This window comes from Pipistrellus kuhlii, unplaced genomic scaffold (assembly GCF_014108245.1).
Source record: "Pipistrellus kuhlii isolate mPipKuh1 unplaced genomic scaffold, mPipKuh1.p scaffold_m20_p_3, whole genome shotgun sequence".
Classification (NCBI taxonomy): Eukaryota; Metazoa; Chordata; class Mammalia; order Chiroptera; family Vespertilionidae; genus Pipistrellus; species Pipistrellus kuhlii.
Genome location: NW_023425529.1, coordinates 81,569,802 through 81,594,247, shown reverse-complemented (window position 1 = coordinate 81,594,247; position 24,446 = coordinate 81,569,802). Strand labels below are relative to the sequence as shown.

At 47.5% G+C, this 24,446-nt stretch overlaps 1 protein-coding gene and 1 pseudogene across 3 annotated transcripts in view; one reads left to right on the top strand and one right to left on the bottom strand.

Moving 5' to 3' along the window:
- TSPAN9 (tetraspanin 9) overlaps window positions 1-24,446 on the top strand; it is a 204,147-nt gene that overhangs the window by 82,329 nt on the left and 97,372 nt on the right. The gene's annotated exons all lie outside the window — the stretch shown is intronic.
- LOC118728467 lies at window positions 7,994-10,058 on the bottom strand (annotated as a pseudogene).

Genomic DNA, 24,446 nt, shown 5'->3' with positions numbered 1-24,446 from the left:
CTCGTGTCTCTCTTGTCTCTTTCTGTCTAGGAATCATTATTACTTACTCTTCACGGATGCGTGTCTCAAGAGAGGTGATAGGGCTTGGCTAGAACTGGGATGTGGGTGAGGAGGATTTGTTAGATCTCAGCTCTCTTCTCAGGCCAGGCCCTGTCCTTCAGGAAGCCGAGGCGACTCCCACCTTCCTTCTCTGAGTGTCTCTGTCAGTAAAGCACTTGATGGGCAAGTGAGTAAGATGTGATGCATAGTCGTAGCCACGCTGCCGCCTCCTCTCCTGGCCAGCAGTGGGCTGGCGTGCGGATGGATGAGCTCAGGTTTGGACATGACTCAGGAGGAAGGTAGTAGAGAAATATAAGTGATCTCATGTGGTATTAAGTGGAGCTGAGAATGTGAAGTGTGCATACACTTATCTTCTTGTCATTTCTCTCCTCATTCCAGCCCCCTGGCAGCAATCTGCCTGGATGGGACTCTCTGGAGTGTAGTCAGAGAAGAGGAAACTGGCTCCATTTTCACCTGCTCATGAGTTTTCACTGGCCATTTCAGCTTCTTGACCTGGAGCGTTGGAGAGGGGCGAAGTCCCTCAGCATGTAGTCTGCCTTCTCCCTCTGTGAAGTGCTCTGTCTTCCCTCTTAGTGAGCAGAGGGTGCTCCCTCTGTTTTAACTCCTCTGTGGTTAGGGACAGGTTGGTCCTGGCTGGGGGAAGATCTGATGGACTTTGGCACTTTCTGAGAGGAGATGTGGGAGAAAGCAGAGAGGGAATTCATATGGTCTGGTGGAAGGACCTTTTGCCTGTATATGAGAACCTCTGATTTCTAGTTGTGGTTCAGATATTAATTAGTTTGATGTCCTTGGAAAAGTTCCTTGTCCCCCATATCTGTTACCTCACATGTCAAATGGCGATATGTATACCTGCCCTCCCTACCACCAGAGTAGTGATGAGGACAACGTGAGTTAGTGTGACAGCCTAGAAAAGCGAAAGTGCTGTTCATAAGTAATCTATAATAATAAAAGGGTTATATGCTAATTATACCAGACATCTTCTGTTCATCATTCTGGATGTCCTAGCTGGGTCCTGGGTGCCTGCAGGCGGCTGGAGGAGGGAGGCAGCCTGGGTCTTGGGTGTTGGAAAGAAGCTGGTGCCGGCAGCTGGGAGAAAGAAGGCCTACTCTTGCACGAATTTTCGTGCATTGGGCCTCTAGTATGATATAAATTATTAATAATAAGTACTGCAAAACACTCAGAGCCGTGGGGGTCAGTAATTACTGCTGGAAAGGGCTGTGGACCCAGGGTTGGGGTCATGCAGTGCAGAGCCCGGCAGCTGAGAGGTCCTTCCAGGTCCATTATCCCACTGGAGGACGCTGAGGCATGGCAGGGAGTCTGGAGCACTTGATAAAGAAGGCAGTTTAACGCAATACTTGAAGGGGGGAAGATGACTATGTTAGTCACTGTGACGGGCAGGTAACTGACTTCCCGTTGGCCAGAAGTAATTGTTTGGAGATGCAGGTCCTGGAGAAGGGTGGAGGTGAAGGTGCTCACTCCCCGAGTTAGACTAAGCCTTGAACCTGATTGGGGAGTCCCTTCTTTCCTCTTTTTTTCTTTTTTTTTTTTTTTTTTTGAGGCAGTGTGGTAGTGGGGTCAGAATATCTTGGGGGCACGAGGTGTCCTGAGTCCTAACTCTGTCATGTTTTTGGTGCCGTGACCTTGAGCAAGCCCCTTACCTCTCTAAGTACCACGTCCTGCACCTGGAATTGTACTGTCTTCAGGATTGCTTTGAGGATTGAGTGAAGTGAAGAACAGCCTGGAAATAGAAGGTGCTCAATAAATGTCACTTAAGTCTGAATTTCTTTCCCATCCATCTCATTTATGGTGTTTGCAAGGAATATTCCAGAGACTTTTGACATCCACATTGATCCATGCCAGGCCTCAGAATTTTCCTTTCTTTTTGTGGAGACAGACTTGGCAGTCACTCTAATTTCATACCAGTAACCTATATTCTCATGTCAGCAATAGATACATCCAGTTTGCACCAAGATATTATGTAGCATGGTTTTGCAAATAATGTCTACATGGGGGAAAACCCAGAATTTAAAAGCAACTTTTGGGTAAAAAACTTATTTTTTATGACTATGTTTTAAAAATAGTTTTATTGATCTCAGAGAGGAAAGGAAAGAGAGAAAGAGATACAAATATCAGTGATGAGACAGAAACATCAATTGGCTCTCCCTCTGCATACCCCTCACTGGGAATCAAGCCCGACACCCTGGGCTTGTGTCCTACTAGGAATGGAACCATGACCCCTGGTTCACAGGTCGACGCTCAACCACTGAGCCATGCCAGCTGGGTTAACAAACTTGTAGAAGCAGAGATCTTTCCCGTCTAAAAACAAAACCTAATTTGTGATCTGTGCAGCACAGAGAAATCACTCTGCTGCTTCTGGGAGTGGCCTTGGGCAAATCACATGGCTCCTTCTGGCCTCAGAGTGTGTTACCTGTGCAATGAGAGGGATACGTAGACCAGGTCTCCCCAGCTGAGCCCCACAGGGATGTTGGGGATGATGACATGGACCCTGAGTAGAGTTGAAGGACCAGTATGGCAGTGACACCTGTTATCCTGTTTCCCCGAAAATAAGACAGTGTCTTATATTAATTTTTGCTCCCAAAGATGCGCTAGGTCTTATTTTCAGGGGATGTCTTATTTTTCCATGAAGAAGAATACGGTACACATTTATTGTTAAATGAAAATAAAGGAAATTAAAAAAAAAAAAAAAAAAAAAAAAAGAAAATAAAGGAAATTTATTACCTGTATACGGTACGGTAGTACGGTAGTTGTCAACACAAACCAGACAATCTGTGAATCCTACAGTATCAAGAATTTATTCATTTATTCAATGACAGTCATGTCATCATCTTCTGGAACATCATCATAACAATCCAATTCCTGAATTTCTTGGTGAATTTCTTGTGACTCCATTTCTTTCAGAATCAGTGGACCAAATCTCTCATGTTTAGCCTACGGGGGCCTTATTTTGGGGGGGATGCCTTATATTTCACTCAGAAGGAAACCTGTAAGTAGGCCTTATTTTCAGAGGATGTCTTATTTTCGGGGAAACACGGTAGGAGAGTCACCAGGCAAGGTTTCATGGTCTACTGTCACATCACCACCTGTTGGTCTAGGACTCCTGGGTTATATATCTATTCTAAAGTCTCTCCTGTTTCTAAAGTTCTTTGACTCATAAAATCCTGGTTTACATCTCTACTTGGATGACTAACAGACATCTTAATGTGTTGGAAAATGCACTTTTGCCTCTCACCCCCCCAACCCTGTTTCCTTTATAGAACAAACAAGGTCTCTCCTTTTCTTACTACTTCCACTGCTACACCCCTGATCAGAGTCACCACCATCATTTCTCTCTTGGATTATTATAACAGCTTCCAAGTCATACCCTTGTCATTGCCCTGGCTCATTGACACCTTCTGTTAAAATAGCTGCCCTTTCCCCACCCCTTTATTTCCTACATAGTACACCAGACATATATTTTTTATTTCTTTTTAAATTGTCTTTCTTTTTTGTTGCACCCATGTCCTCAATGTAAGCCATATGAAGGCAAGGATATTTTGTCATTTTTTTTCTTCTGGTTTTATGCACGGCTCTAAACACAGTAACTAGGTCACATGACTAATCTGATCTTTACAAACTGCTGGCAGTCTGGGAATTACTGTCCACCCTCTAGTCAAGTTTTCCTTGATGCCAGTCCCAACCCTTTGCCTTGGACAGTATGGCCGCTGCCACCTGCCCACCTGCCCACCCCAAGACTCCTATCTTCCATGTATTGTTAGTTATCCAGCCCCGTGTATGTTAGGACTGGATCTGGTAGGCATGATAACTGAGGACTTGATCTTTTAAATTTTATTTTATATTTAAAAAATATATTTCTCTATTGATTTCAGAGAGGAAAGGAGAAGGAGAGAGAGAGAGAAACATCAATGATGAGAGAGAATCACCTCCTGCACACCTTCTACTGGGATCAAGCCCGAAACCCAGGCATGTGCCCTTGGCCGCAATTGAACCTGGGACCCTTCAGTCCGCAGGCTGATGCTCTATCCACTGAGCCAAGCTGGCTAGGGTCTGAGGACTTGATCTTATACTGCCAATCCCTTTTGCCCAGCACAGATCTAATCCTATCTAATAAAAGGGCAATATGCAAATTAACCATCACTCCATCACAAAGATGGAGGTGCCTATAACCACAAGATGGTGGTGCCCAGTCCCCTCAGCCTCGCCGGAGTCCCCCAGTCCTGGGGGGGCTGCCGCTGAGAGCGGGCAGTGTGAGCGGCCTGGTGGAATGCTTGTTGCAGTGGTGAGGCCCCAGCTGTGGAGGTCCTCTGGGGGCTCAGGGGCCCTTCTCCTGCAGAAGCAGTGTGGGTCCCTCCCAGCCCCGGTGGAAGCAGCGCGGTCCCGGCTGCACGCTGTGGTTCCCGGTGGCTCCTGGGGAAGCGACAAGCGGCTCCTGGGGAAGCGACAAGCTGGATGGCCACAGCTCCCAGAGGACGAGGAATGCACTTGTTTCTTTAAATTTTCACAGAGGGTAGAGCTGCTCTTTGAGATTTTAAAATACACTGCACGGTCTCGATGGTGTTAGACAAGCGGCCTACTGTGTGTGATGGGCTACTAGTATGTAATAGAAAGTGCTCAATAAATTCATTGTTTATTCACTTACTGGCAAATATTTTACTGAATTGCTGTTGACAAATGATTAAAATTCAACCCTCCAAATGATTTGGACCTTTGGAAGGTGTCTGACAGGACTGAACAAGGGTCAGTGACCAGCATCGATCTGCATTGGCAGGTAGGACGTGGAAGGGTGTGGATGATGCAAACTTTAGTGTTTCTCTGGGAGTGTGGCAGCTGAGTTACAGGTTCTCCTTATTTCTGCTTCCAGGATGGCCACAGCTCCCAGAGGACGAGGAATGCACTTGTTTCTTTAAATTTTCACAGAGGGTAGAGCTGCTCTTTGAGATTTTAAAATACACTGCACGGTCTCGATGGTGTCAGATAGCTAGTTTATAGGTCCTGTCCTAGCTGTGATAACTCAGGCTAAGCTGGATAATAAACGAAAGTGGGACAGAGCCTCAGGATAAATATTGCTTCAGGGCATCTTGAACAGCACAAATCATGGGAAAATATCTTCCTAGCTTTCATTTCTCCTCTTCCTCTCTGGTGCTCTCAAAGTAGCTGCAGGCTCTATCCCTTACAGCACCCCACCCCCAGGCCCAGCCTCCGCTCTCAGCGCACAGCTATGGGAGGAGGGATGCAGATTGGCCCTTGAATGCAGGTGTTGCTCTGCTTTCCTGCCCAGCTCTGCAGGGACCCCTGAGAACCAGCATGGACTAGGGCAGGTCTCCCATTTGTGGCTATTCTTCATTCAAAGCTATGGACCACTGCTAAGCTTTGCAGGCCTGTTTCTCCGGGGGTTTAATTGGTGGTTCTTAGTCTGGAGTGAGAATTTGAGTCATCTGGGGTATTTAAAATAAGCTTGCCAACTTCTGTCCTAGTGCACAGCGTCAGCATGGTGGAAGTGTGGCCTTTCTTGCTTCCACGCACCACCTTTCCCTGGCTCCTGCCAGTGAGTGCTCTTTTTTTTTTGAGTGCTTTTGTGCCCAATCCTTTTTAGGAACCACTGTCTGTCCAGCCCTCTTGTACAAAAGAAGGGTGTGAGATGGTGATGGGTTAGGTGTTGAGATGGGCCATTACATGTGACCCCACTCTTGTACTCAATCCATCAGCACTGTCACTTGGTAAAGCTTTCTGCAGCTTTGGAATCGCGCTTTCTTTGTAATCAACATCAACCCACAGATATTAATTGAGCCCGTAGGGAATATAAAGGTGTCTCAAGTATGTATGCACAAAAGGTAACTAATAGCACAAGGCAGGTCAGCTATTAAATGAAGAAGATGGTCTCGGTGAAGGACATTAGCAGCCATCCCAGCCTTCTCCTTCCAGAAATGCAGGAGTTAGTCTCAGCTTTTTCTCTCAACACCCCCCTTCCCGCCCCCCAAGTCCACTTTCACTTGTTTCCATCTGCACTCTATCTCTCAGTCATACTAGTACTTTGCTAGTTCGGGTGCTCAGGTGTCTTACCTGAACATTACAATGGTTTTCTAACCAGCCCTCTCCAAGCCTTCCTTTGCCAGTCTACAGTGGCCATATCTACTGACCTGGTACCTGTGCCTTGTGTGTGGAGGATGCTCACCATATCTGAGTGGATTAACTTCAGTGGTCCCCTGTCAGGCTCTGTATGGCCTTCCAAGCCCTTTGCATGGACCTGTGGCCCTGCCTCCATAGCCTCACAGACTGTATGTTCCAGCCACTCTGCTCTTCTTGTCCTTTCTACCACAGACTTCCTGTCTCAGTGTCACCCATGTTGCCTGCTCTCCCTGGGACCAGGGCACTTATTTTTTTCTTTTTTCTTTTTTTTATCTTTAAAAAAAAATAATTTTCAATTTTAATTGACATATTATATTAGTTCAGGTGTACAACCCAGTGATTAGACATTTATAAATGTTATGAAGTGATGGTCCTGATAATTCTGGTACTCATCTGATACCATATATAGTTATCACAATACAATTGACTATATTTCCTATGCTATACTTTACATGACTTTTCTGTAGCTACCAATTTGTACTTCTTAATCCCTTCATCCTTTCATCCCCCAAATCCCTCCCATTTTGTAACTGTCAACTTGTTCTCTGTATCTATGAGTCTGTTTCTATTCTGCTTGTTTGTTTATTTTGTTTTTTAGATTCTACTTATAGGAGATGGCAAGCTGTTTTTGTAGTTTTAGGTTGAGTATTTTCTTTGTTGTGCCGGTTCGTGCTTTTTTTTCTTCTTCGGGGGAATTTGCTTTCTTTGAGGTCTTTTCTTGGAGGTCTCGTCAATCGCGTTCTTGTCCGCACTGCCGAAGGGAATTACGGGGAAGGGAAGGAGGTCAATTCCTTATTCACCTTCCTTCCTTTCCTTTCCTTGCCTTCTCTATTTTCTTATCTTCCGTTCCTATCTTGTCTTCTTTTCTCTTCTGCTCTTCTCTTTTCCTTTTCTCTTCTATTCTTTCAAAGCATGGACCACTGCCCTTGCAGCCTATTCCCCTCCCCTCTCCTCTCTCCTCCTTCCCCTCCCTCTCCTCCTTCTCTTCTCTTCTCTTCTCTTCTCTCTTCTCTTCTCTTCTCTTCTCTTTTTTTTCCTTTTCTTTTCTTTCTTTTCTTTTTTCTTATTAATCCTCTCCTGAGGATATTTTCCCATTGATTTTTAGGGAGAGTGGAAAAGAGAGGGGAAGACAGAGAGAAATATCAATGTGAGAGAAACACATCAATTGGTTGCCTCCTGCATGAGCCCCCACCAGGCAACCAAGGTACGTGCCCTTTACCAGGATCAAACCTGGGACCCTTTGGTTCTAAGGCGACACTCTATTCACTGAGCCATCCCAGCTAGGGCACATGTGTCAAACACAAGGCCCGCGGGCCAAATCCGTCCCGCCAGGCCTTGCAATGTGGCCCGCACCGCGCTGTCATCACTACACTCCGCTGCGTTTCCATCACAATGACAGTTTATGACTGTTCAGTAAACCATTTGGCCCTCGATTTAGGCTGGATTTTAGATTTTGGCCCCTTCTCTGATTGAGTTCGACACCCCTAAGCTAGGGTATGGCCGAGTAATTTTCCATTGTATATATATTGTACATCACTTCTTTACCCATTCACCTATTGATGGACTCTTAGGTTGCTTCCATATCTTCACTATTGTAAGTAATACTGCAATGAACGTATAGATGTATGTCTTTTATTCTTTTTTTTTTTTTTTGCAGCATGAATACTTTATAGAACTGGGGGGAAATAAGTCACAAATTTTAAAGACGAATCCACTTAGATGATAATTGATGTTTTTTAAAAATTTTATGAACAAGATTGTTTTGAATGACCCATTCATAGAAGTTCACTTAGTCCAATTCAATGAAGCCCATGTCCTTGGTGTACTGATAGAACCACTGGTGGCACATTTTGAGGCCATATTTCCAGATCAGACCATGCCAGTTTGGGGATATGCTGCATTACAAGAACCCTGGCTGAATTTTCTTCAATAGTTCCAGTAGAGCTGCTGGTGACCCACCTTGCTCTCTCCGATGCAATTAGGCAAAAGGAATGAGCTGGCGCATAAATGTATTCTTGAAACTTTGGGGAGAGTTTAGCCAGAATGCCTGGATGCATATATCTCTTAGTGTTTTGGGTTTTTTTGGATAAAAACACAGAAGTGGAATTGCTGGGTCCTTCTTTGTCTGAAGTTTCTGTTGAGAAATCAGCAGGCAATCTTATGGGAGCTCCCTTGTAAGTAACTAACTGCTTTTCTCTTGCTGCTTTTAAGATTATCTATCTTAAAAGGACTCTGTACTTCCTGGACTTGTATGTCAGTTTCCTTTACCAAGCTAGGGAAATTTTCCATCATTATTTTTTGTAGAGTTTCCAATTCCTTGCTCTCTCTCTTCTCCTTTCAGCAAGTCCATAATGTGAATGTTGGTATGCTTGATGTTGTTTCAAAGGCTTGTTATACTAGCCTCATTTTTTTGGATTTTTTTTTTTTTTTTCTGTTCTGATAGCCAATTTGATGGAAACAGATATGGTGCTTACCTGTTGGCTCTATGGTGGAGGGACTCAGCAAAAGAACAGTGGCCTTTACCAGCACTTCTGGGACACATGCTCTCTTTTCTCTGCTAGGCTGGCTGACTCCTACTCACCTAATGGGCCCAGAGAGGTGCCCCCAGCAGAAATAGTCACCTCCTTCTCTGTGCCCTGCCTGGTATTGGACCATGTGTTACATCCTTGTGCTGTTTAAAATATTTGTTTTAAAGTTCTTATTTGTGTAATATATCTCTCCCTCCATCTCACTATATCTCCATCTCTTTTTAAAGTTTAATCTTCCTGAAAACAGAGACCAACTATGTCTTAAATTGACCCCATATGCCAAGTACAGTGTTTGGCAGATCTCTGCCTAATAAGTGTTTGTTGAATGAATAATGTGTAGTGGAAAATACACTGACCACAGAGTTGAGAAAGGTGTGTGTGTGTGTGTGTGTGTGTGTGTGTGTGTGTATATATATATATATATATATATATATATATATATATATATGTTTTTTTAAAAATATATTTTAGTGATTTTTTTACAGAGAAGAAGGGAGAGCGATAGAGAGCTAGAAACATCGATGAGAGAGAAATATCGACCAGCTGCCTCTTGCACACCCCCTACCGGGGATGTGCCCGCAACCAAGGTACATGCCCTCAACCGGAATTGAACCCAGGACCTTTCAGTCTGCAGACCAACGCTCTACCACTGAGCCAAACTGGTTTCGGCAAGAAAGGTATATTTTTGTATTAGTTCTGTCACTGCTTTGCTAGGTGACCCTAGGTGAGTTCATTCTTCCCTCTAGAACAGTGGTTCTCAACCTTCCTAATGCTGTGACACTTTAATACAGTTCCTCATGTTGTGGTGACCCCCAACCAGAAAATTATTTTTGTTGCTACTTCATAACTATCAATATAATTTTGCTACTGTTATGAATAGTAATATAAATATCTGTGCTTTTCAATGGTCTTAGGCGACCCTGCTAGCGATTTTCAACCTGTGGGACCCACAGGTTGAGAACCGCTCCTGTAGAACCTATCCTTCTCTGCTACTAAGGGCACCTGTCCTTCCCTGCTGGATACTGGGAAGGTTAGAAGCTTGGACTCAGAAAGCCAGGCTCCTGGTGCTGCCGTCCCTCTGAATTCTTTTTCCCTTAGTACTTAATAGACCGCAAAAGGCCCAGCCTCTCTAGTGGTGGTCATGGGCGCCAAGAAGAGAGTAGCACTGTCCAATTGGGCAGAGGCCCTCTAGGGAGGGCGCCCACGGAAGGGGTGTCTCCTTCAGGGGTAGAGACTCCTTGTGTTTCTGGCATCTTATTTATAGGCCTCAGTTTCTCCTTCTGTCCCACTCTGCCCCACTTCCATGGCTGGGTACGGGGCCGGCATTGCACTCCTGCAGTGAGAGTTGCTTTATAAATAGAAAGATACTTAACACCAACCCTGGAATCAAGCAGAGAGGGTGGTTCTGGGCAGCATTATTTTACAAATGAGCATTGATTTCTGGGAATCTACTCATTGTATATTAACCATACCCAGGCTGACTCCCAGGGCTCTGCTCAGTCCTGACCACGCTCCCTTCTTCTTCCTGGAACACTCACTGCCCTTCCGAGCCCTCAGAGGACTCAAGGAGCCAGCGGTTTGGGGTTTGCCTCCCTTCACCTCTATGGGCATTCTCTGCCTGGGTACACATGTTCATTGGCTCGCTCCTTTCATTTTCACCTACCATGAGGCAGGCACTGTGCTAGGATTCAAGGTCAACAGAATCACTTCCTATTTCCCTCTCCTTCCCATTCTCAATTCCAAGATTCAAAGAGCAATGTGAAGAGTTCTAAAACTGGGGGCTCAGGAAATGAAGACGGGAATGTCCAGTTTTGCCTGGGGTTGGGAAGGAAGAGGCGTCACAGAGAAAATGAATGGCCAAGAGAGGGGAGTACTTTCCACACAGGGAGCAAACAGAATGTGCAAAGGCACAAGGAAGCTTGCTCTTCCTTCCGTGTGCAAGTGGCTGGCATAAACAGGCATCATATCTCTGGTACCTGAGCTGTGTGTACACCAGTGGATTATAATGTCCATGTAATACAGCCGCTTCTTCCTATTTATAAGGATACTCAATCAGTGTTTGTTGATTGATTAAAATACTTTGTCTCTTGGTCCGTTCACAATGAAAAGGTTGGTTAAAACAAGACTAAACAATTGAATAAACTCACTACTACTAAGACTTCCTTTTCATTTGGTGACTTGGACTTCATTCTGGGACCTTCTCAAAGGGAAAAGTTAAAGAAAATCTCAAGGAAAACTTGCATGAGATCTCCCATCTTTACATCATTCCTTCTGTCCCAGCTCACCCCCCACCAAAGAACAGTGCATCTTTTAGGCCCTACCGAGTCCTGCTTAGTCTTCCCCAAGTGACCTCCAGGGCTTTTCCTGAAATGATCCATGAAACGGAAACCATTGTAATGATTGCACGGCGAGTGAAATGGGCAGGACTGAGTGTTAGGAGGGTGCCTGCAGTCTCCTAAGAGAGGCCTGGAGATGAGGTGAGACTGGCTGGGAGACTAATGAGTAAGTGAACCAGAAATGTGGGGAGGTGGCCATGGTGTTAGGAAGTGGGAGACACACTCTTGCCAGCCTTGGGTAGCCATGTGTGGGTATGGGGCCAGCATTACACCACTTATATGCTGACATTGCATATATGTAATTTTTCTAACCTGGTAGGTTGTGATAGGTTGGCCATTTTAATTTGTATTTTCATGATGTCTAATGTTCCCAAATAAGAAACAAAGTAGTGGGATTCGTCATCTCAGAAGTTATTCACACAGAGTTACTGGTTGGAAATGTGGGTGAGAAGGATGGGTTGGGAGTGTGGGCATCCTGTGAGCTCTGCCTCAGGAAGAGGACTTGCACTTTGATTGGTTTCCAGGCAGATTGTAAGCTCCTTGTGGGCAGAAAGCAACTCTTGCATTTTGCTGTGGGATGCAGGACAGTGGTTTTCATTTAGTGCTATTGGGGGAGGGGGTATGTCAGCCTCTCCCACTGCAGACTTCTTTCCCTCCATCTTTCTTATCTTTTCCTCTGACCTCCCCCGCCCCCTTCCTCCCTGGCCTTTCTTATCCCTCTCTAGAATATTAGCATAATATTGGTGTGTGTGTCCCTCACCCTGTTTGAATGTCTGTCTTCATCATGGCTTGGCTGATCATTCACAGAGATAAGAGGTTTCTGACCCCAATGCTAAATCCCAGTACCTGACACTTCGGCTCTCAATAAACATCGCCAAGCTTCTTCCCTCCTCTGAGAGTTTAGTTGCAGTTTTTCACAACAAGTCAGGAAGATAGGTGGTGTAGCAACACTGACACTTCAAAAGCCATGTGTCTGAGCCAAGGGTGCAGGTAGGGCTCTGGCCACTCACACCTGCTCTTGGCTGCTGCGGCTGTAGGTGGGGTCAGCATGTGGGAAGGGGCAGGTGAGCTCTCTGGGCAGGTCTGGGTATATGCTGCAGGGGATCTGATGGAAAGCGGTGGAGACACCCTAAGGCTCCCGTCTGTCCCCTTTGTTCCCATCACACAGGGATCTGGTTGCTCGTTCTCTGATGTGGTTTCTCCTGCGAGGCTGGAGGAATGAGAGTTATTCAGTAGCTTTTTATGAAGAGGAATGTGTGATTTGAACAATGCTGGGTCCAGGATGCCCTGGATTCCTCAGTTGACTTTGACATTAGACAGGAACTATCAGGAGCTGGAAATAGGCTGCAGGGCCCGGGGGATGGTCGATTGTTTGTGGCAACCCCACAGTCAGCATCCCGCCTCATCCTGGAACCATGGATGCCACAGACAGGAAGGCACCTCCCAAAGTCATGTAGGAAGGAAGGGACTGTGCTGCTCCCATGCTGATCGCATTAAACACCCGACATGTGGCTAGCCTGGACTCCAGGTGGGGCGGGCTCAACTGGCCCAGGGTGGTAGCTAGCACCTGCTGCAGTCACCTGTCCCTGTCCGTAACGGCTCTCTTCTGGAGGCCTCCTTGCATTTAAACCCACTCCTCTTATTCTGCCTTAAACGAAACAAGACATGAGGCCATCATCCCCTGCACAGAGCCTTTAAACGCGTGCGGGCACGATGTTTTCCTTCTGTTTTGGAGAACCAGTGGGAGGTAGTGTCTACTTTAGACACATGAGGCAGACAGCTGAGTAGAATTTGTAACGGATAAAATATTGGCTCAATTTAAAGTTGGTTTTCCCTAGTTTTAATGGGTTAGGAAGGTACAGTTCTGTACTGAGTTAACTTCATACATTCTTTCTTTTTTAAATTCCTCACCGGAGGATACTTTTCCATTGGTTTTCAGAGAGAGTGGAAGAGAGAGGAAAAGACAGAGAGAAATATCAATGTGAGAGAAACACATTGATTGGTTGCTTCTGCACGAGCCCCAACCAGGGCCCCAGACTGGGGAGAAACCCGCAACCGAGGTACATGCCCTTGACTGGAATACAACCTGGGACCCTTCAATCCGCAGGCTGATGCTCTATTCACTGAGCCAAACCAGCTAGGGCAACTTCATACATTTTTAAACCAACTTTTGATTTGTTTCAGTAACCAAGAGATGAATACATGAATAAGGAGCCCATATTATGTGTTGTCCATTTAAGATTTTGCTTCAGCATGAGATGGGCACTATTCTCCCCATTTTTCGTCAAACACCTAAGTCCACATTCCCAGCCAGAGTTCTGCCCAGCAGATGAAGTTGTTGGATCAAATGACTCAGGGACAAATTTTCATAATGACAAGATTTGCTCTGTCTCTTCTCATGGTGCATGTAACTTCCTGGCATCCTTTAAGCACATTTCTATCTTGGAGGATGAAACCAAGTCTATATTCTGCAGCTGGGTAAATCTTCCTGGCCAGGTATGGCCCCCTGCAGAAAGTAAATAGCTCTGAATTTTGTGCCTAGAAAGTGTATATTCTCTTGGGCAGTCAATCATATGCTGAGACTCATGTGGTGGGTTGTACATGTATGTCACCATCAAAGCATGTTTCTCAAACTTTGTGATTCAGCGTGTGTGTGTGTGTGTATCACCTAAAAATTGTTTCATGAAATTACTGTGTGAGGTACATTTCGTTTTAATTTTAAAAAATATTCTTTCTGACCCACTGAACTGATTTCATAACCCACTAATGAGTAATGACCTGCAGTTTGAAAAGCACTAGTCTGGGAGTTGCCATAGATTAAAGCAAATGGAAACAATTAGCAAATTAATTCATTTGGGTCATAGCCACACATCCACTATAACTTAGATTCTTTCTTTCTTTCTTTCTTTCTTTTTTTTTTAAATCAATCTTTATTGTTCATATTGTTACAAAGGTTCCTAATTTCTTCCCCCCTCCACCAGGTTCCCACCCCACCCTCCGCCCCCTCCCCATCCCCCATTGTCCTCATTTATAGGTGCACAGTTTATGTTCAGTCTCTTCCTCCCTCCCTTTCCCCGATAGTTAATCCCTTTTCAGATAGTAAATCTGTTACTTAGCATTTTCTCATATCAATAATACCACCACATGCCCAATGATACATTTCACACAAAAGACATTTCCAAATAGGTCAACCAGCCTCATACAGGCCCCACCCAAGGCACTCACAGATCAACACCCCAGCCCTATACTAACTCAACACATCCAGATCTAAGCCTTCATCACTTGATTCAGCAGACCCTCAAGTTCCCACAAAAGTTTCCAGCCATGTCTGAGAGGCCGCCGTGGGGCAGGGGCAGGCGAGAAGCGAGCTGTTTTGGGCCTGGCTGCTTCGGGCCTGGCCTCTGTTGCTCTGGTTCATTCCACAACCAGCTGCTCCAGGTCTGGTCACTGCTGCTCCCGACCTAGTTGCTCTGGACCTGGCTGCTGCTGCTCCGGGCCTGGCCGCACCCGACCTGGCTGCTCTGGGCCCAGCTGCTCCTCCGGGCCTGGCCGCTCCCAGCCCGGCAGCTGCTGCTCCGGGCCTGGCCACACCAGACCCAGCTGCTCTGGGCCTGGCCGCTCCCAGCCTGGCAACCGCTGCTCTGGGTCTGGCCGCACCAGACCCGGCTGCTCCGGGCCTGGCCGCTCCCAGCCTGGCAACCGCTGCTCCGGGCCTGGCCGCACCAGACCCGGCTGCTCCGGGCTTGGCTGCTCCCAGCCTGGAAGCCGGTGCTCCGGGCCTGGCCGCACCCGACCTGGCTGCTCTGGGCCCAGCTGCTCCTCCGGGCCTGGCCGCTCCCAGCCCGGCAGCTGCTGCTCCGGGCCTGGCCACACCAGACCCAGCTGCTCTGGGCCTGGCCGCTCCCAGCCTGGCAACCGCTGCTCCGGGCCTGGCCGCACCAGACCCGGCTGCTCCGGGCTTGGCTGCTCCCAGCCTGGCAGCCGTTGCTCCGGGCCTGGCCGCACCCGACCCGGCTGCTCCGGGCCTGGCCGCTCCCAGCCTGGCAACCGCTGCTCCGGGCCTGGCCGCACCAGACCTGGCTGCTCCGTGCCTGGCCACTCCCAGCCTGGCAGCTGCTGCTCCGGGCCTGGCAGCACCAGACCCGGCTGCTCTGGGCCCGGCTGCTCCGGGCCCGGCCGCTCCGAGTCTGGCCGCTCCCAGCCTGGATGCTCCGGGCTTGGCTACTGCTGTTCTGGGCCTGGCTGCTCCCAACCCGGCTGCTCTGGGCCCGGCTTCTCTGGGTCCGGCCACTCCGGGTCTGGGTATTCCTGGACTGGCCACCCTGGGCTTGGCTGCCTCCGCCTCAGGTCTGGCTGCTCCAGTGCTGGCTGTTGTTGCTCTGGTTCTGGCTGCTGCTGCTCTGGGGCCTGGCCGTTGCTGCTCCGGGCCCGGTTGCCATTGCTTTGTGCCTGGGCACTCTAGGCCTGGCCGCCGTTGTTCCAACATTCTGTCCTTTTTTTTTTTTTTTAAACTCATTTATGTTGCAATGTTGGCTGGTGAGTTGAGTTCTGACTTAGTCTTTGACTTTTTAAGATCTTCTTTGTATTCTTTCTTAAGTAATTTTACTATCTTTTGCTCTCACTTGATTTCTTCACATTGAGAACTTTGGTTTCTTCCTCCTTGTCCTGGGAGCTCAGCAGGTTGGCCTGTGGCACCCCTTTGTTCTCCACGGGCTCCCGCGCTGCTCCAGCCTGTTGCCGGGGTTGGCGCCACCCAGGAAGCAGCCCCCGGCCTTGGCTCCGTTGCCCGCTCTCAGAGGTCGATGGCTCGGGGGCACCCCCCCCTGGGGGCCCCGTTGCCCGGCTTCCTGCCGGTGCCCGGCTGGCTGGTGTCCTGGCTGGTGTCCGGCAGGGGCTCCTGCTCCCTGTCCCATTCCTCCAGTCTGGAGCTTTTTTTTTTTTTTTTTCTCCTTCCCGCTAGGGGAGTCTAGGATCAGAGTCAACAGACTGTCCTCTGTGTGCGCGTGACTCTGGGGGCTCCGCTTTTTGCCACTCCCCTGGGATTCTGCTTCACAGCCCCGTCTCCCCCTGCCCGAGCCTGGGTCCCCAGGGTCTGGTCCAGGACTGGGGTTCAGAGCAGTCCGGACTGAGGCTCAGCGCCGCCGGAGGCTTTGTTTCTTCCGGCTTGGGTAATCCAGCATCAGAGTCAACATTCAGTCCTCTGCGCGCAAAGTGCGCGACTCCGGGGGCCCTGCTTTTCGCTGCTTTTGGGATTCCGCCTTACAACCCCGTCTCCCCCGCCGGAGCCTGGGTCCTCAGGGTCTGGCTCATAACTGGGGGTCAGCGCTGCTGGTTCAGGGGTTCAGCCCAGGCTGGGGGTTTTATTTCCTTCCTGCTAGGGAACGCCAGGCAGCACCCAGCCCTCTCCTCCTCTCTGGCTGCGACCTCTCCGCGTGCGTGCATGCGAGCGCGCAGCATGTCTCCGTACCTTAGGCTTTTTTTCAGCTCCTCTGATTTTCCTTCTGGTTTTCTCTTTCCTTCTTGTTGTAGAATTTTCAGTCAGTCAACTACCTGTAGCTCTGGGCGATGTCCACTCTACATTTTAGTTGTATTCCATTGAAATTGTTGTGTGCTGCTGCGGTTAGGTGTCTACCAGAGCAGCCATCTTGGATCCTCCGATTCTTTATTTCTTGAAATTAGATTTTTCTCTTCTTATTTTCATTGGTGCCTATTAACTAGTAAAGAAACCTGGATTTCATGCATCTTTCAATAAGGACCTCTCTCAGTCAGTATTTTAACACCATCTTTCTAATTTCTAAAATAGATTTGATCTTAACTCAAGATACAGGTTTTTATTTAACAAAAGATTATTTTCATAATAAAATTATTAACAGAGCCCTGATTTGTGGGTTTCCTGATTTACTCGATAACTTTCATTGAGTGTTTTCAAGGTTGAGTAAACTAGCACTTTGTATAAATTAGCACATTTATGAATTAGAGCTGGGGATTCAGAAATGTCACCTTTCTGCCCTCAGGGAGCTCACCATGAAAAGGCATGAAAGACTCTCACAAAGGAAATACAATGTGAGAAGTTCTGCAACAGAGGCATTTGCAAAGGCTACACCAGGGAGACTGACTTTGGAAAGTACAAAGGCAGGAGCCAGTCAAGACAGAGATGAAGTTTGAAATGGGTCTTGAAAATGCACAGGAGTTGGAGTGGAGGGCCTGTTAGGTTATAATGAAGGAATTGGTAGCTCTTCAAAGAAATCTGGAATATAACCAACAAAGTTCATAAGATGGGGCAGCATAAGATCAATTTATATTTTTTAAAATTTTTATTTTCTTTATTAATTAAGGTATTACATATGTGTCCTTATCCCCCGATTCCTCCCCCACCCCACCCCCGCTCATGCCCTCACCCCCCCGGTGTCTGTGTCCATCGGTTAGCCTTATATGCATGCATACAAGTCCTTGGTTGATCTCTCCCCTTTATCCCACCCTCCCCTGCCTTCCCTCAGGTTTGATTGTCTGATTGATGCTTCACTGTCTCTGGATCTGTTTTTGTTCATCAATTTATGTTGTTCATTATATTCCACAAATGAGTGAGATCATGTGATATTTATCTTTCTCCAACTAGCTTATTTCACTTAGTATAATACTCTTCAGGTCCATCCATGCTATTGCAAATAGTAGGAGTCCCTTTTCCCCCCACAGCAGTGGAGCATTCCATTGTGTAGTAGTTTTTTAATCCACTCATCTGCTGAAGGGCACTTAGGCTTATTCCAAATCTTAGCTATTGTAAATTGTGCTGCTATGAACATAGGGGTGCATATATCCTTTCTGATTGGTGTTTCTGGTTTCTTGGGATATAGTCCTAGAAGTGGGATTACTGGGTCAAATGGGAGTTCCATTTTCAGTTTTTTGCGGAAACTCCATACTGTTCTCCACAGAGGCTGCACCAGTCTGCACTCCCACCAGCAGTGCATGAGGTGAGGGTCTTTTTCTTCGAATCCTCACCAGCACTTGTCGTTTGTTGATTTGTTGATAATAGCCATTCTGACAGGTGTGAGATGGTACTGCATTGTCATTTTGATTTGCATCTCTCTGATGATTAGTGACTTTGAACATGTTTTCATATGTCTCTAGGCCTTCTGTATGTCCTCTTTCAAAAAGTATCTATTTAGGTCCGTTGCCCATTTATTGACTGGGTTGTTTACCTTCCATTTGTTAAGTTGTATGAGTTGGAGATGAAACCCTTATCGGGGATAACATTGGCAAATATGCTCTCCTACGCAGTGGGCTTTCTTGTTGTTTTGTTGATGCTTTCTTTTGAAGATCAGTTTATTTTAGAAAGATGATTGTGAGGGTGAGTGTAAAGTTGATCAGGAAATGGAGAGGGGCTGTGGGGTGGGGGGTGGGGGGAAGAAACCAGGCAGGAGGTTTTTGTAATTGTTTTGTATGTTTGTTAAGGAGGAGATGGGGTGAGAAACCTTGCCAGGGAAATACATGAAGGAGCGGAAGGGGGGCATGCACATTAGGGGAAAAAGGTAAAGTAACAGAAAGAGTCTGAGGAATTTCTTTAGGTTTCTAGTATAAGTGACTAAGTTGGTAGTGATGCTGTTATCAGTGTAGCAAATGCCACAGGAGGAACAAGTAGGTAGAGGGAAGGGAAGGTAACATTTAGGTTTAGACCTATTGGTTTGCATTTCTTAAGGTCCTAAAGTTTAGGACATTTAGTTGGAGCTGTTCTGATGCTCAGGGGTTGTGGAGTAAGATGGAGCAGATTCTGGTCCTAATGTTTTTCTGTGTGGTCCAGGAGGGGTGACCTAAGCTTTCTCATCTGTCAAGTGGGAATGTTTATCTTGCAGGGTTATTATGAGGATTGGAGAAAATAGATATTTAAGTCCTGGCACAAGGTTAAGTACTCAGGTTATATAGTGTTACTGTTGGTAATTTGGGCTGAGAGGAAGGATCCAGGACTCAAATCTCAGTTTTGACACAAAATGATAAGTTGTACTTGGGCAAGTTACTTTACTACTTTGTGCCTCAGTTTCCTCATTTGGATATGGAAGGCATTGAATTTAATAATCTCTAACATCAGTGTTAGGGCAAAAGTTCTGTGATCTTTTGAAAGCTGAGAGAAATAATTTATGAGTATGTTGGATAATAGAATCAGGACTTTACATCACAAATGTGCTGTTAACAATGGAACAAAACCAAGATGAAGGTTAATGGACAAATGGTTACAGTTGCCCCTTGTACTGAAGTCCTATATTTACATGTAGAAAAGTGCAGGAATATTGAAGGGGAGAGTAGATCTGTGCATGGCCCAGGGCCGTCTTCCTTGAGCAGGGTCTGAGGCACGGTGGAGGGAGTTTCCTGCCTGGCTGCGTGGAAGGGAACAGAGCATCCAGAGCAAGAGATACCACAGTCTGTTGCCTTTGGTAATTTTCAGATTCCATAAAGTAGAGTGTTCAGCTCATTTGCTGAATAATCTGTCACCAGATGTTTCTGGTGCACCTACTGTGTGCCAGGCACTGGAGGTACTGCACTCATCCTATATAATAAAAGGGTAATATGCAAATTGACCCTAAAGGTGTGACAACCAGAATAATCGCTGGACCAGTCACTATGAGGCGCACTGACCACCTCTTGGTCCCTTTCTCTGGCTGGCAGGCTCCGATTGCCTGATGGTGAAAGGGGAATGGAGTGGGGGGGGAGGGCGGAGGGAGAAGGATGGGGGGATAGTGGGAGATGTGAGCGGCACCAGGCCAAGGCCCCTGTGGTGGGGGCAGGGCTGGTGAGTGGGCAGGAACAGTTGACCTCTCAGTCCCTCTCCTGGTTGTCAGGCACTGATCACCCAATGGCAAAAGGGGGAACTAGGGTGGGTAGTGGCAGTGGGGGGATGGTGTGGGGGGACACCTGGGGAAGATGGCCCTGATCACAGGCCAGGCCTAGGAACTGTACCCATGCATGAATTTTGTGCACTGGGCCTCTAGTCAGATATCGGAGTTCAGGGCCTGCATTTTAGGGAGTGCACTGGCAGATCAGGAAAGGCAAGGAGCAGAGTGGGCAGGTGGCAGGAGGTTGGCAGGTTGCTGCATAAGTAACAGTGGCAAGAAGTGAGGGTGTTTTGCTTGAGGAAAAGAAGTCTCAGGCACCTGAAACTGTCCTCTTACTATGAAAGGCTGGCATCTGGGAGAGGAATCAGGCTTTACTGCTCCAGAGGGAAGAAGTAATGTTATTAGCCAGAATAATGATGATGATAATTAAAAGAAATATTATCTACTATTTATTAAGGGTAGTGTGTGCCAGGCACTGCTCACCAATCATTGACTCTGTGGGTCATTAGGCATTTATTGTACTCATAATTCAGATGAGAAAACTGAGGTGTGGGCAGTTTAGTAACGTATCACGGGGCAGAGCTGGGATTTGATACTGATGTGATGACTTCATGGCCAATGTCTCCCCAGGCCACTCCCACATCTGTAAGGTAGAAGGTAGAAGCAGGCAGGTGGGCTCAGATGGAGGCAGAGCTTCTCAGGAGTTATCAATAGCTGTGAAATGATTAGGCTGCCTGGCAAACTCCTGGCCTGGGCAGTGTTCACGCAGAGATCAAGCAGAGAGTAGAGACAGGCTGTGCAGGATCCTCCTTGGGACATTTCTGCAGAGGGGAGGAGACTGGGCATAAATGAGTACCTCTTCCTGGGGTCAGGAGCCCTAGGGCAGCCCTGGAAGGAGGGAACTGTAGTTCACAAGGATCAAGTGGCACAGTGCCTAAGAGACAGATCTGGGACTCAAGCCTGGGTCTCTGACCCTGTCCCCCTTGCCCTTCCTGCTGCCGCACTCTGCCTCTCAGCCCTTCCCAGCAGCTGTAGCTTCTATGATTCGTGTTAGTCTTTTGCCCAGATTCATTCCACCCGCTTCTCCCCAACCCTTTGCTGTATCTGACAGACTGGAGCTGCAGCCAGTATGTAAGCTGCTTGAGAGGTGGTGTCACTCTCAGTAAGCATGTGTGTGTGCGCTTCGTGTGGCAGAGGTCTGCGTGCCCTGGAGGGCCCTGAGGGGGCCTTGAAGCACTAGGGGGCCGTGTGTGAGACCAGCGAGGTCTGGCGGAGAAGGCAGCGGGATCCCAAGGCACAAGCGGGCTTTCCTCCTGCTCTGGCAGCCCCTGCCAGTCCGTCCTCTCTGAAAGGTGGGCTGGGAGGGAGCCGATTAGGGAAGTTAATTACTCAATTAATTCATCCAGGTGAGACAGGTTTTCTGGTTGGGAGACGCTGTGCTGATGGAATGAGGAAACTGCCAGTTTCAGAATTTGCCAGTTCTGATTACTGATTGAGGGTGGGGGTCTTGGGTTTTGGGAAGAAGGCAGGGAAGCTGCTAGCATACCCGCCAGCCCCCTTTCCTTGGGCCTGCGGCCTTCTGAGCTGATTGCCTTGCTCTTGGCCTCACCTGAGCTCTTCTCCTTCCTGTGATTTTCTTCCCTCATCTTTCCCTTTTATTGTTCACACTAGGTACCACCAGAAGATTTTTGAACTTTGTTCATCCATTCAACAAGTGCCTATTGAGTCGCTGGCACATGACTAGGAGTGGTAGGTGCTGAGGGGACGCAGTAGGATTCTGAATCACCCTGCTCTCTTACAGTTGATAGTACCTTTGCAAAGATGAGACTTGCCCACTTGGGCTGCCCAGGCTGAGTCAGTGAGACCACGTGATGGGGCTCTGAGGGGGAAGGGTGGGAGGGAAGGTGTGTGTGGGGGAATCACGATAAGGGGAGACTGTAACTGGGCCATCAGCCCAAGTAGCCTCCATACCCGGGAAAGGCTGCTAATTGAAGCCTTGAATTGGAGCAGGCTGGCAGAGAGCTGAGCCAGGTTGCGCAGCCCTCCCTGAGGCTGGAACAGTCAGGAGGCAGCTGCGTCTGAGACAGAATGGTGGCTACAGGGTCAGCACAGATGACCAGGGACAGACTTAAAGCTGTCTCGGGGCTGTGGTGTCTTCATTGGCTTTGCTGGGGTGGGGGACATCTGAAAATGAACAGTCACAGGCAGAGCTCTGTATTGTTGAGGACACATGCAAAGGGGAGAGAAAAGCAGCCCCGGAATAACCCAGGCCTTTCATTCTGCTCTCTCCGCCCTTGCTCCCCACCACATTCCTCTTTACAAGGCACGTCTGAGAATGGGCTTGGGCTGACTGGGGATTTTGGCAGGTATGTCCTTACTAGAGAGGAGAGATTTTGGCCAGATTATCTTCTGGCTGGTGTGACTTCATATTACTGACAGAAATGTCTCAGGGTCACTTTGGTGATTATGTGCAGTTGTATATTTTTTATTAATATATTTTTATTGATTTCAGAGAGGAAGGGAGAGAAAGAGAGATAGAAACATCAGTGATGAGTGAGAATCATCGATCAGCTATCTGCTGCACATCCCATACAGGGGATTGAGCCTGCAACCTGGACATGCGCCCTGACTGGGAATCAAACTGTGGATCTCCTGGTTCAACCACTGAGTCATGCCAGCCAGGCTGCAGATGTATCTTTAGGAGATGGACCAAAGGAAGGAGTGGGGAGGGGTCCTATACCCCCCAGACCTCTAGTTTCAGAATATTTGCTAGAGGTGGTAGACTTGAGTTACTGCTTGGGTAGTGAAAGGAAGAGCCAGTTAGATCCAATTAGCTCCCTTCTCAGCAGGGGCCCTCAAATGACAGCACATTTTAGAGTTTATTAATAGAGGAGGTTACCTCAGTCCTGCCTTCAGATATTCTGACTCAATAAAGCCAGAGTGGGCTCATAAATTCGCACTGATACCGAAGATGGACAGTGGATGGCCTGGGAACCACAGTGAGAGAAATTCTGTTTTGAAGGGAACTCAGCATTTGGAGTGAGCACTGGGCTGGAGGTCTGAAGACCAGGCTCTGGTCCATTCAGTGACTGGCCTTGGTGACAGTGACTTCACCTTTGATACAATGGTATCTGCTGCAGTTCCTTTCTAGGACCTTTGTAGGGGTCACATATGTAAGATCCCGTTGATCAGTCCACATTCTTTTGGTAAGTGAAGGCTGCTATAGTTACTTTTATAATTACAGTAGAAATGTACAGAGTCTATCTGGATTGATTGAAGCCAGGGAAGGGAAGGGGAGGAGAAAAGTGGGCCAAATGATCTCTGGAGACCCACAACTTTGGGGATCTTTCTCCAAAAAAAGTTTCAAGGAATTTCTCTCCCTCTCCCCAATCCAGGTGGTTTCTTTAAGGTGTGGGTGGCTGCTTCAATCTTGAAACATGCAGGTAGCAAGGAGAAGGGTCCCAGAGCTTCCCAATTACAGCACCTTCTGGATTTCCTTTCCTTTTCCCCTGCTGCTGATGTTGCTTAAACTGAGCAATTAACGCTGTAGGGCTGCTGGGAGCCCTAGGCATGTATGACCTCACAGGCCCCGAGTGGTTTTGCTGATGTCCTGCAGTGTGAAGTTGGGAGTGGAAATCGCTCCAAGAGTTTGTTCATTGCCTCTGAACCCAGCTCCTGGTTGCTGAACATCCTTTGGAGGAGGGTATGTTGGAGCAGGTCATCATGTTACACAGCTTCAGGGAACACACCTCCCAGGAGCACAATGTGACTGTTGGCTTGAAAATCCTTTCCTGGAAGGGCTGCAGTGTGGGGCATCCCTAAACTCTATTGGTTCCGTGGTTCTGTGGTTTTTATTCTCAGTTTTGGTGCCTAATGAGGTCAAAAGGAACGATTGTATGTAGTAATGATGATACTGATCATAGTAATTAAGATGGGTTGTCCTGAGACCACTTTCATCATATTTGGTTTTGGAATACACTTAGAAACAATTGTTTAATCAACATGTACCTATTGATTGTGACCGTGTGCCTAAGCACTGTGCAGAGTCACAGAGGGGAGCTTGAGGTGGAAGAGCGGAGTTGGAGAGGGACTCAGCAGACAAGCTGCTCTCAGATAGCAGAGGGTTCACTCCTTTCTTCAGTCTGCATTTTTGCCTCTTCTCATACTATCAGGTCCTGGAAGATAGTTACTGTGCTAGCTCTAGTTTTGTTGGCATTTCTGGGGATTGTCAGGGTGGGGCTGGGAGTGATTTTGATATGGAAACTCAAGGGGGTCACATTCAGAAATGGAATCTGGGTGTGCCCAATGCAGCTCTTGACTCGCTTTCCCATGGCTGGTGAATTTAAGGGTGTGGACTGGGAATTTCCGTTTCTTCTAGAGAAGGACTGCAGTTCAGCCTTTCATAGCTCCCCAGGTCAACACTCTCAGTGAATTAGCTTCTTCTACCTCCAACCTGGGCCGCCAGCCCATTGTGGCTACGTGCTACAGCTGGGTCCACAGAGCTTAAAATAGCAGTATGAGCTGGCCATTTAGCATGTGGGGAGCCCGCCTGAGGC